We start from the raw sequence: 14175 nt of genomic DNA, 5'->3' as shown, positions 1-14175 counted from the left end.
ATTTCACCATGTTGGCCAGGCTAGTCTGGAACTCCTGACCACAAGTGATCTGCCAGCATCAGTCTCCCAAAGTGCTGGAATTACAAGCACGAGCCACTGCGCCCAGTAGAAAATTCACCTTTTTAATTATTTTTCTCTAGAATGACTCTCGATATCAAATTCTCTATCACACTTCAATCCAAAATAAGAAATTGCCAGAAAATATAATAAACACACGAAAGATGTGATGTTACTATATGATGCTAAAAGAGGCTTTAATTTCAAAGACATGAGTAGATTAAAAGTAGAAGCTATATTATGCCAAAAGTTATCAAAACAAAACTGGAGCTACTCTACAAATACCAGACAGTAGACTCTAAGAAAAATATGTAATTAATGAGTAATGGCATTTAATAGAAATTAATGAGTAAATCTCCCATAAAGATATAACAATTAAAAATATATATGCACCTAACAGCTGAGTCCCAAAATAAAAGAAAACTTGGCAGAATTAAAGTCAGAAATAGGGAATTAAACACTGATAATTTGGATATCACATTTTCAATATAGAAAGAACAGGGCAGCAGATCCACAAGGAAATCAAAGATGTGAACAATGTTATAAACCACATAGACCACGTTAAGCCAAAAAAAAAAAAAAAAAAAAAATCAGTAAATTTAAAATGTTCCCTAAACCAAATAAAACTATTTAGATATCAATAAAGAAAGATAATTTTTTTGAAATGAACAAATGTATAGAAATTCAACAAAAACACTTGTAAATAAACAATGGCTGAAAGGAGAAATCAAAAGGGAATTAGAAAACTCTTTGAGATGAATAAAAGCAAAAACACAATATACCAAAACACATGACTTAATTGAAAGTAGGGAAATTCTATTGTTAGGGTAAAATTAATACCTATATATGACTGTGTTAAAAATATTTTGAATCAATATATTAAGCCTCTACTTGAAGAACTGGAAAGAGAAGAGTGAATTAAACCAAAGCAAGTAGAAGAAACAGAAAAATAAATACTAGAGTGGAAATTTTTACAATACTGAATGGAAGACAATAGAGAAATTCAACAAAACCCAAACTTGGATCATTGGAAAAATAAATGCAATTGATAACACTAGCTCTACTGACTAAATACAAGAGACAATCCAAATCACTAAAGTCTTGACTGGTATCACTACTGATTTTACAGAAATAAAGATAAGTTAATACTGATCCTTCACAACCTTCTCCAAAAAATTCCAGGTGGCAAATATTATCTTGATATCAAACGCAAAGATATTATAAGAGAAGAAAACCACAGATCAATATCTCTCCTAAGTGCAGAAATCCCCAACAAAATACTAGCAAACCAAATACAGTGACATATAAAAGGGATTGTATCCCTTGACCAAGGATAATTATACCTGGAAGAGAAGGTTGATTTCACAACAACAAAACACAACAACAAAAAGTAATCATTTCAATGTATCATATTAATAGAACGAAAGACAAGAAGCATGTGTTCTTCTAAATTAACAGAAAAAGCATTTGACAAAATCCAACATGCTTTTATTGTAAAAACACTCACCAAATTGGAAGTATCTGCAGGCTTCCTTAAAGTAATAACGGGCTTCTACAAAAAGACAGCCCAGAAAGGTTGCAGGATACAAAATTAATACACATTTAATTTTATTTCTATGCATTAGCCATGAACAATCTAAAAATAAACTTTAAAAAAAGTCCTATATATAATAGCATTGAAAACAAACAAAAAAAACTTTTGAAAAAATTTTAAAAAACAAGCACAAGTCATATACACTGAAAACTACAAAATGTTGAAATAAATGGAAAAAATCTAAGTAGTGGATAGATATTTATGTTAATCAATCAGAATATTAAACATCATTAAGTGGGCAATATTCCCCAAATTGATCTACAGATTCAACATACTATAAATCAAAATCTCACTAGGACTTTTCCACAGAAATTTTAAAGTTGATTCTAAAATTCACATGGAAATAAAAGGTATCCAAAATATCTAAACCAATCTTGAAGAAGACAAAATAGTTGAAGTACTCAAACTTTCTGATTTTTAAAACTTAATACAAAACTACAATAATCATAGATCTATAGGTCAATGGAATACAATCGAAGGTTTAGAAATAAACCATCACATTTATAGTTAATTCATTTTTTTTCAGTGGTGCCTAGAAAATTCTGTGGGGGAAAGAATAGTCTTTTCAATAAATGATATAGGGAGAAGTACATATCCACGTGCAAAACAATGAATTTGGATCCACTAAGTTACCATACACAAAAATTGACTCAAAATAGGTCAGAGCTAAACTCTGATCAGAACTAAAACTATAAAACCATTACAAGAAATCATGGCCAATGGATTCCTAGATACAACACCAAAACACAAGGAACAAAGCAATTAAAATAAAATAAATAAATAAATAAATAAATAAATAAACAAACAAACAGATTTCATTCAGTACTTTGGGAGGTGGAGGTGGGTAGATCATGAGGTCAGGAGTTCGGCACCAGCCTTGCCAAGATAGTGAAACCCCGTCTCTATTAAAAATACAAAAATTAGCCAGGCGCGGTGGTGGGCACCTGTAATCCCAGCTACTTGGAAGGCTGAGGCAGGAGAATTGCTTGAACCCAGGAGGCAGAAGTTGCAGTGAGGTGAGATCTTGCCACTGCACTCTAGCCTGTGTGACACAGCAAGACTCCATCTCAAAAATAAAAAGCAAAAAACAAAAACAAAAACAAAAACAAAAACAAAAAACCCAGACTTCATTAAAATTAAAAATTTTTGTGCTTCAAAGGGTACCATCAAGAAAGCAAAAAGCAACCCATAGAAAAAGAGAAAATAATTGTGAATTATGTATATAAGGGCCTCCCTAGGATTCAGTATTAAATAAATTATGACAACTCAATAATAAAAAGTATAACCCAAATTTTTAAATGGGTACAATATTTGAACAGTCATTTCTGAAAAGAATATGTGCAAAGATCAGTGTGTACAAAAAAAGGATCAACAACATTAATCGTTAGGGAACTGGAAGAGGAAATGCAAATGAAACGCCCAAGATCTCACATCCTATCTACTACAACGCCTGAAATCTGAAAGAAAGACAATAGCATTTGTTGGCAAAGATGTGGAGAAATTGAATCCCTTACACCTTACTGGTAGGGATGTAAAATCTCACTTTGGAAAACAGTTTGGCAGTTCCTCAAAGTTTTAAGCATAGATTTACAATTTTACCCAATAATTCCAGTCCTAATAATCAAGAAAAATGAGAAACATACATTCACACAATCGCTTGTATGACCTTGTTATTGATGCATATTTTTTTCTGCGGTATGAAGCAGTGGTCTGCAAACTACTGCCCCTTTGGTCTCAATTCAAAAAGCTTCCTATATTCGTGGACAAAATTTATTGGAACATAGCCATGCCTGTTAATATACATGTTGTCTCTAGCTTTTTTCTTATTCTTTTTCTTCTATATTGACAGTGTTGGACAATTGTGACAAAGACCAGATGGTCCTCAAAGCCTACACATTTACTATATGACCTTTTATAGTAAATGATTGCTGACTCCTAGCCTAGAGTCTGGGGTATTTCTTCCTTACACAGATGACTGATTTGAAATGATCAGCTTCCATTATTTGTTATTTGATAAAATGTTATTGTAAAACATGTTAGGGACTCATCCTAACCTGGGATTTCATAATCATTTTCTAAAGCTGCCCTAAATTATTACCAAAACAGTTACCTACTGCACTTATTAATTCCATTTTTAATTATTGTATTCACTCATTAAATATATATTGAATGGTGAGTATTTTTCTGTCTGTGACTTCTATATGAGATTTTATACAGTCAAATCTGGTGTTACGTTTGATGATAAGGAGTTTGCATTCTAATGGAAGAAATAGTGGAGTAAAAGGATGTGGCATGTGTCATGGTAGATATACACATAGGGAGGGCATGGGACTGCAGGGCGATAATATACAGATCAGCTGCTGAACAAGGGCAAGGAGTGAAAGAAATTTCCTGGAAATGTTAATGAATGAACTGAAACTTTAAAATAAGACAAAGAACCTCAAAACTTTTCTGTCGGATTACAAATGAGATGGAATTGAAGGAAGGAGAATAACTGTGATAGGAACAAAAATTAGGAGGCTGTGACCAAAATTCAATCTATAAGAGATTAACTGAGGTAATGGGAATGGGAGTGCTGGGTAAAGTGAAATACAAAGAGAGAGAGACGTGGTGATGATTGCTAGTTAGAGATGGGGGAAAAAAGAGATATTTATGGTAGCTCAGGTTCTGGTTTTGACAATCTACTAAGTAAACGGTGACTTTATTCACAGAGACTGGAAATGCAGGGATAAAAACAGGCTTGCAGAAAAGAGCTCATTTTCTCACCCTCATTCCAGGAACCAAAAAATAAAAAATAAAAAACCAAAAAACTGACTATGTTGCTAAGTGAAACTGAACATTTATACTTTGATTTATTCATTTGTTTAAGACATACAATATGCTAAACGCTACTAGGTTTTGGGCCAGATATATAGAATGGAAGCAAGAACTCTACTCTGGCAAAAAGAAACCAAACAAGTAATTATAACAGATCGTGATAAATCTTTCATTGTTATGTAAAAAATTGCTGTTCTTATCGGTAAACATCTAGAGTTCAGATCTTCTTCCTCCTACACAGAATTATTTTTTGCCAAGTCTTTGCAAAATCTTTGATTTCTAGCCAGAACAAAAAATAAAAATAAAAACAGTTCATCGTCCCTTGAAAAGTAGAGAATTGAAAACCTCTTCTGGTAAGAAGAACAATAGTTACGTCTTTTGACATAGAAATTCTCACAGATGCCAAGGCCATACCAAACTATGCCTGAAAACCAAGAGCTCATGAGGGGGGAAAAAAAAAAAAAGTTTAATCTATGATGGTTGCAGGCAATAGTCAAGTATGCTCATTTTTAAACTGCCAGACCCAGGAAAGATGACTGAATGCTTTGTTTTCAAAATTTAGTAAACAATTTAGGAATATAAAATATATTTTTTTCTTGCTTGTAATAACTGTTATTGTTGAAACTGTTAGTGTTGAAGGTGGTGCACTTATAAATAATCTCTTACTATTATAATTATTTTACATCTACAGAAAGCTTTAAATAACTTCATATGGGCAATGGGGTCTGAAGTTTAATGAAGATAAAACATGAAATATTGGTAACAGCAATATAACACACAGTTTATATTACAGGGGATAGAGGACTGTTAGAAGGAAACGGATGTTATAAAACTTTCATTTTCTATATTTTATTTATGGAGTATTTATAAGTCCTCTGTGAATCAAAATTGATATGACCTCTGACACTAGTGGATCTCAGACCTACCTTGAATACTTTCAGAGAATACCAAGTTTTAACACTTGCTTTTCATGAAAACAATACAATACCCCTATCATGAATTTGTTTGCTAGATAGAATGGTTTCTAAAATATTTTTATATTAATACTATTGTGAAATAGGAAAGTGGGTGCAGTAGCTGGCTGAACATGAAAATTTTGGATCAATGCCTACTCTGGAAGCTATTTATAGAATGCATATCAGAGCTTCATCTTGGGAGCCAAAGAAATTAGTAGACCTAAGGTTAGCCCAAGACAATGTGAAATGATCTATCCCAGATAAAGTGGACATCCTCAGAGGCACTGGATATCCAGTTAGTAACCTTGAGTCAAAGAGAACTGTTGTTGGCTTCATAGAGGCCACTTATGTTCTTTCCAACTTGTTAAAGACTAATAAATGTTCAAACCACAATTTGCTGCAGGGACTACACTTAAGAACTGTATCAAAGACTTAGGTACCCTCTAGAGGGTGCCATGTTTCCATATGCAAGTAGATTTTACAGTAGTATCATAAATCTTAATATTAAATGAGAAATCTGCTAAAGAAATATTAAACACAGAGTAGACTTGGAAATGGCTATTTGCACTTTAGAGAGACCCTATTCTTAATCAAATCGTTGGATATAGTGATGAGCATTGAAGTTCCTGTGGACTTGAAGGGAATATTCTTAAGGATTATGAGGTGAGTTGGTAAAATGAGAAAATGTTTTTCCGTAACACTAACTTCTTATCATGTGATTATAGGCCAATTTATAACTACCTATGAGGCTGGGTGCTGTGGCTCACCCCTGTAATCCCAGCACCATGGAAGGCTGAGGTGGGCGGATCACCTGAGGTCAGGAGTTTGAGACCAGACTGGCCAACATGGTGAAACCCTGTCTCTATTAAAAATATAAAAATTAGCCAGGCATGGTGGCATGTGACTGTAATCCCAACTACCTGGGAGACTGAGGCAGGGAAATCACTGGAGCTGGGGAAGTGGAAGCTGCAGTAAGCCAAAATCGTGCCACTGCACTCTAGCCTGGGTGACAGAGCGAGACTCCGTCTCAAAAAACAAACAAACAAACAAACAAACAAACAAACAAAAAACTACCTACATAGTCAGCTCAGACCAGTTTAGCTCCCAAAATTTTAGGTAGTAAGACCTGGAGAAGGAGAACATACTTTTTTTTTTTTTTTTTTTAATTGCATATTTTTTTTTTTTTTTTTTTTTTTTTTTAAGAAACTTAATGATAGAATAATTGTCCTGCGTATCAAAGTCCTTTACTTTCCCTAGCAAGAAACAGTAGAAGGGGAAGTGGTTAACTGGAGAAATGTGGATCCCATCACCTTTTGCAGGGGAATGGAAAATTTAAGCCTTCTTGTTTTTGGAACATGACTGCAGGGCTCATGATATCTGTAAAGCTTTTTAATTTTCTTGGAGCTATGTAAACATGTTTTTCTGATTCAAAACAGTCTTCTATAGTCTAAAGAACAGACCCAAGTCAAGAATAGTAGAGAGTATAAATTAGGTGAGAGTCTTCACATTGTCATTGAAATACAAATAATGCTAATAATGTTAATAATAACAATAAATGATGGTAATTTTGTGGCATTTCTGCATGCCTCTACTTTTGATAGCTGTTGTGTTAACAGAACAAATGCTACTGTATTATGCTTTATATATATATATATATATGATAACATTATAGAGTTCAGCCTATGTACTACACACGCTACTCTGTATATGTGAAATAAAACATTAAGCAAGGCACAGTAGTGCATGCCTATAGTCCCAGCCACTCAATAGGCTGAAGCAGGAGGATGAGTTAATCCAAGGAGTTCAAGGCTATAGTGCACTAGGATGATGCCTGTGAATAGCCACTGCTCTCCATCCTAGAAAACATAGTGAGACAATGTGTTTTAAAGAAACAGATAAATAAATACAATAAAATACATAAAATAAAAGTAAAACATTATTATTGTTGTAGTTATTAATCATTCCTTCCATATAAAAATTTAAGCAGCTACTGTATACATTTCATGGTGTATTAGTCCATTTTGCATTGCTGTAAAGAAATACCTGAGGCTGGATAATTTATAAAGAAAAGAGGTTTATTTGGCTCACAGTTTTGCAGTCTGTGCAAGCATGGCACTACCATCTGCTCAGCTCTCCATGAGGCCTCAGAAAGCTTTTACTCATCGCAGAATGTGAAGTGGGGGTAGGCGTGTCAAGTGGCAAGTGAGAAAGTGAGAGAGGGGAGGAGGTGCCCGACTGCTTTAAACAAACAGCTTTCTTGTGAACTAATACCAGCAGAACTCACTGATTACCATGGGGAGGGCACTAACTTATTCATAAGGAATCTTCCCCAGTGCTCCAAACACTTCCCACTAGACCCTACTTCTGACATTGAAGATCACATTTCAATATGAGATTTGAAGGGGACAAACAACCAAACTATATCACATGTTCATGTGGCATTCAGTTAAGGTAATAATTTAAAAGCTTGAAATTATCAAGACTTGTATACAAAAGTTTAAATCAGCTTTACTCATAATTGTCCACATGTGGAAATAAACCAAATGTCAATCAAGTGCTACCTGGAAACAGTCCTGTAGTATAACCATCCAATGACAAGCTACTTAGCAATAAAAAATGAGTAACTAGTGGTACATGAAACAGCAAGAATGATGTCAAAAGTATTATGCTAAGTGAAGGACACCAGATATAGAAGACTATATAGTGCATGATTCCATGTATTTGGCATTCTGGAAAATGTAAAACAATAGAGACACAAATTATATCAATGGTTTCTAAGTGTGAGGGGTTGGAGGATGAGATTAACTACAAAAGGGCATAAGGGAAATTTTAGGGGTGGTTACCGAACTACATATATTTGTCAAAATTTATAAAATTGCACATCTAAAAATGAGTATATTTTATTATCTGTAAATTTTATCTCAATAAACCTGAATGTACAAAAGGTTTGCTTCTAGAAGTTGGAGTGCAAAACTGTTTCACTTTCAATATTCCACAAGCATACTGAAACATCATGAATGTGCTTGGCATTAGTGTTGATGATACTGAATCTGCTAAATATGACAATTAACATCCTTCAACACACTTTGGGATAAAAAGGGGATCTTACTGGAAAGTAGACTACAGTTTGTTTTCTTCTACTTGACTAAGTTGTCTTGTAATTTCAGAGCAGAGTCTTTGATTTAGCTACAATTCAGTAGTGACACAGTAGACTTTTTCAATTTCACACAATTTTTTTACCTTGGGACATTGTAGAAGAATGGGGGCAGATCATTCTTTTCACATTGATGCTGAACTGATGCCACTGACTCATTTTCCTCACTTTTGTTTTTGCTTCTACTAATGTCTACTTCCGACAGGTGCAATATAAGACGTTGAAAATAAGAAAGACATAATCAGTCATGAAGAAAAGCAGATAAAGTGATCATTCTGTAATCATGGGCTTGACAAAAACACCTCCGATGTTTTTAACATTCTACTTGGTGATTTAGTTGTTCTCATGGAAGTTGTGTGGCAGGATCCTTTTTTTTTTTTTTTTTTTTTGTATGAGAGGGAGTCTCTCTTTGTCGCCCAGGCTGGAGTACAGTGGTGCGATCTCGGCTCACTGCAAGCTCCGCCTCCCGGGTTCACGCCATTCTCTTGCCTCAGCCTCCCGAGTAGCTGGAACTACAGGCGCCTGCCACCACGCCTAGCTAATTTTTTTTTGTATTTTTAGTAGAGATGGGGTTTCACCATGTTAGCCAGGATGTTCTTGATCTCCTGACATTGTGATCCTCCCGCCTCGGCCTCTCAAAATGCTGGGATTACAGGGGTGAGCCACCGCACCCGGCCATATGCGAGTACTCTTTCTTCAAATAGTTTGCCATCCTCCTGACTCAAATTATGAGGAACTGGCATATTTTAAAAATTAGTATTTATGTTTACAACATAAATATTATTTATAAACATCTAAGCCTGGCTTAAACTTAGTTTCATAGCTAGGTGTCTGTAGGTATCATTTTATTTATAGTACTTTTTTTTTTTCATTTAGAAGCTTTACTGTTTTATTTATTATATTCCACTAGATAATATTTATATGCACTCTGGACTTCTACCAGTTAAATCCTGTAATACTACTACTGTTTATGTGAAGGTGAAGTGATTACGTTTAAATATTTTTTATCCATGTTGCCCTGACTATAAAATACACGTAATGCTATTGTTTATCAAACTGAAATAATCTAAATTTAAAGTTAAGAGAAAGGGAATAAAGTCTTATAAAATAGAACAAGGGAATAGATGGTTTCTGAAGAAAGTTATGTCATCAGAAGAAAGCACTTCTATTTTAAGAAGGAGGTAGGGCAGGTAACTCCGTAGGCTAAGAAAAACAGTCCTTTCCTACTCTAAGAACCAAAATTGTCTAATGTAGTATGCCCAGAAGATAGACATACATCTAAATGCACAAGCATGTACCTGCGCACTTTTGCGAACATGGACAGAGTACTTGCTACATGCAGATGTTCCATTAGCCTGGGTCTTGTTCCTAATCAAATAAGATAAAAGTCTTTCATAGCATAATAGCTTTAAAATAGGATTCCTGGTGCCCACAGAGATCCCTTGAATAAGGTCACAAAGATGGAGCCAGGAAATATGAGCATTTACTCAATCTCGCTAGTCTTTCACCAATATATAAAAACAAAATATGGACACAGACAATAGCAGTTAATGAGCTGATGGTCAGTAAACGACTTAGTTTTCAAAGTAAATTCTAGTTTTGAAATTTTTTTACATATATGTAGTGAAACTGATAAAGAAGAATGCTCTAAGCAAGTGCTTCAGGCCATTTTCTTTCTAGTGTTCATTAACTGCCCAGTGACATGATTTACCTGGTCACTTTCCCTTCGCTGCTAGTTCCTTTTATGTAGCCACAACATGTTCAGTCTTTCAAGCCTTTGCTTTTATGACTTATACATCTGCCTATTTGATATTATGTCTAGTCCAGACCACCAACTTTTTCATAAAAGCCATAAAAAACCTTAGTAAATTGACTTAAGGTAGATAAAAATCAGTGATCTGGAGATAAATAAGGTTATTCCTTTACATAAAATACCAAAGTTGTGAGCCTTCAGCCTTTTTCTCTTTATTTCGGTGGACATGCTGATATATACCAGCTGAAAACTTTTAAAGCTCTTTCCTTTAATCTTATGCTCTGAGAATGATCTGCAAATTCCAATACTAAGTTTATGTTGGCCTTGTAAATGCCAAAGTATTTCTTAGAGATACAATCATTCTGGCAGAGAAGTTCTGCATATAATTCCTTGGAAGAAACTTAAGATATTTATCTGAACATGTTTAAAATTACCTTTTTTGGGATTCTGTTTTACTTATGAACAGAATTTCATCAGAAGGCTTCTTTTTTCTTTTTTTTTAATGATGTAAGATTTTTTTAAAAGGCAAAAAATATCAAATACGCTCTAAACTCTCATTTTAAAACTTATATAGCTAATTACGAAATAATTATGTGTTTTTATTTATAACAAACACAAACAACTAAACCATTTATCTCATTTCAGCATTGTGTCATTCGATATAGGCTGTATGATGCTGACATTAGAGAAAATCTAACAAATAACATAATATTTCAGTGGTTTCAAAATAGCAGACATTTATATCTCATACACAGTAAGCATTCAATTGAGGTTTGCAGGTAGGCTCTGCTTTCATAGTTATCCACTGACCTAGAGCGATTGGGGCCATAACTTGATGGGTAGCACAAACTTGGGAACGTTGCAAAGTTTGCACTGGCTCTTAAAACTTCTAGGAGCATATTACACACATCTATTCAGCTTTTTTTGTTTTTTGTTTTTTGGTTTTTGTTTTTTTTTTTTTGAGACAGAGTCTGGTTCTGTTGCCCAGGCTCGGCTCTCTGCAAGCTCCGGCTACCGGGTTGACGCCATTCTTCTGCCTCAGCGTCCCAAGCAGCTGGGACCACAGGCGCCCGCCACTGTGTCCAGCTAATTTTTTGTATTTTTAGTAGAGATGGGGTTTCACCGTGTTAGCCAAGATGGTCTCCATCTCCTGACCTCATGATCCACCCGCCTCGGCCTCCCAAAGTGCTATAATTACAGGTGTGAGCCACCGTGCCCGGCTTCAGTTCATATTTCACTGGTTAAAAAACATCATATCGTCATACCTAACATTAAAGGGAGCAGTGGTGGGCAATCTTGCATATGCTTTTAAAAAAGTTAGCAGGAAATATGTGACAAACATCATAAGCAACCATCACAAGCCTATACCTCTCCAGAATTGGAAGGATGACACTGTACATTTACTGGCTGCAATCATGGTAGAGAGACCTGGTGAGTCAGACAACCATCTAGGGAAGTGCTGGATCACCAACAGAGAAGCACATACGCCAAGACATTTGTGAAAGAGAAGGTCGTCAGAGGGTTGAATCTACGTGAAAACTCAATAGATTAAGTACAGGAGGCCAAATGAAGAAAGCTTCAAAACAGAGAATGGAAGACAGCACTTGAGGCATTTTCTCTGTTAATTCGTGGTTAAATGTAGAGAAATTTTAATGCCTCCTGGGTTTCAAGAGTAAGCATGCATAGTCAGAGGGATTAGGCACTGAGTAGGTTATACTTAACATATTTTTGTTAGATGAGATATCATATACTAAGATGATATGTAAGTCCACACTGTATAAGGGGCTTTTAATTCTTATTAAATGCATGATATATTAACATTTGCATTTAAAACAATAATTTGATTTAAAGTAGCATAGCAGGTACTTCAGAATTAGGGTTGGCTCTTTCCAAACTTATTATTTAACAGTCAAAGTGATGCTGCTTGATTATTGCCAGTAATATTTCAGATGGATATTAAATTTTCTTCTGTGGTTTTCCCACTTAGGACAAAGTAAGTGAATGATTGAAGACCTGCAAACTGTGTTTGTAATGACTTTCCAAGATTAATTCATAGCCTCCGTGTTTCAACACTCATGGAGCAGATGGATATGACTGACACTGCCCTTAATACTACAGCATGATCCAAAGCATCACCAAAGTCTTCAAAAAGAAAGTTAAAAAAAAAATGCCTATTTTCACTTCTACTTCAAATCCTGCAATTTCACCTAAAAACACAATATATCTGTCTCCTTCACTAGACTGAGGGCATCTTAAGGTGGCTTTTTTCTTTGTTTTCCATACCTAGCATAAACTATACACATCCATTTAAAAAAATAATAATTAATAATTTGACCTTTGTGGAAAGGATAGTTTTTCTAAGACTTTTGTTACTTGTTTAGTAATGTGTTTCTATTGATTTCTTGACTTGCTTCACTTGCATGTAAGTGACATTGTGTCACTTCGGGGCAGAAGTTTTAAAAGCCAGTATGGAATTCATCTTCTCTCTTTTATGGCTGCAATAATAAATGGCAATATTCGAGACAGAAACTCTACCAACCTGGGATCCTGAGTGAAGACAGTACGGAGCAGGGCCTTGACTGACTCACAATGGGCATGGGTGAGAAGTATTGTTTGCTGCTCTAAGCAGCTGAGATATTAGGATTGTTGGTTGCCTCGGCATAAACTAGCATATTTTGACTGATATATTATGGAATATTTGGAACAAACTATAGGACTTCAAAGAACAATAAAATGCTATTAAGAAACACAATAGTTGAAACAAATTCATAAATTAAAGCCTGTGGCTTTGTGTGTATAGGTAATTTCTCAAACCCAAACTTAGTTTCTGCATGTAAAACCTGAAGCTCAGATAAGTTGGGTCACTTGGTCACCTTCACAAAGTGAATTCAAAATTACTTCATGTTCTTTCAACTATCCTGTATGCCAAGCAATTTTTATTCCTGTTTCACAGAAAGGAAAGCTGAGTTTGTGGAAGATAATTAGTTACTAAGAAGGAGTTCAATTGACTTCATGCCTGGTGTTCTTTCCACTACTAAAAATATCCTCACTGTCAAGGAGAACACTTAAAATTTATATTTTAGAGAAGGGGTGTAATACAGATGGTGATAAACTATCCACATTACATACTTACCACTCCTTTATTCCTCCCACCTTCTGTGTATGCAGTGAATCAGAATAAGTGTAGCTGAATTCCAACCTCAGCTCTACCTCTTAGTAATCATAGGGATAGACGCCACTATCTATAAAATGTGGATAAACAAATATTTAAGGCCCCGATTGTAGTGAACCAAAGCAGACAATGAATCGATATGAATTATCTTCCATTCTAACTTCTCTATGTAGGAATCCTTACTGATAAATATGCATATGGTCAGATCTGAGCAAGTCACAATTAGAAATGGGCCTTAAAAACAGTTGTTGTTTAGAAGGGATTTTTTTCTTCCTTTGGCATCTATTCAACAGGAAAGGGTATTTATTGTCCTATAATATCAAAGTTGAGGCCTGGTGTGTTGGCTCATACCTATAATCCCAGCAATTTGTAGGCTCAGGTAGGAGGATCACTTGAGCCTGGGAGTTCATGATTAGCCTGGGCAACATAACGAGATTTCATTTCTACAAAAATCTAAATAATTAGCCAGATGTGGTGTCACGTGCCTATAGTCCCAGTTACTCAGGAGGTTGAGGAGAGATGATCATAATTGCTGGAGCCCTCAGACCAGTAGTTGGGGCTTTAGTGAGCCATGTTTGCACCACTGCACACTAGACTGGGTGACAGAGTAATAACCTGTCTCAAAAAATAATAATAAAAATAATTGAGAACTAGGCAGACTGAATTAAATTA

At 35.1% G+C, this 14175-nt stretch overlaps 1 long non-coding RNA gene across 1 annotated transcript in view; it reads left to right on the top strand.

The window, feature by feature from the left end:
• LOC105543673 overlaps positions 1 to 12503 on the top strand; it is a 395479-nt gene extending 382976 nt beyond the window's left edge. The window contains exon 7 of the long non-coding RNA XR_001006657.1: positions 12319 to 12503. This is a non-coding gene — a long non-coding RNA (uncharacterized LOC105543673). The remainder of the gene's footprint in view (positions 1 to 12318) is intronic.
• Positions 12504 to 14175: the final 1672 nt, after the last annotated feature.

The sequence above is a fragment of the Mandrillus leucophaeus genome, unplaced genomic scaffold, assembly GCF_000951045.1.
Source record: "Mandrillus leucophaeus isolate KB7577 unplaced genomic scaffold, Mleu.le_1.0 Scaffold1070, whole genome shotgun sequence".
Classification (NCBI taxonomy): domain Eukaryota; kingdom Metazoa; phylum Chordata; class Mammalia; order Primates; family Cercopithecidae; genus Mandrillus; species Mandrillus leucophaeus.
The sequence above is the reverse complement of the archived record's forward strand: the minus strand, read 5'-3'. Positions and strand labels throughout refer to the sequence as shown.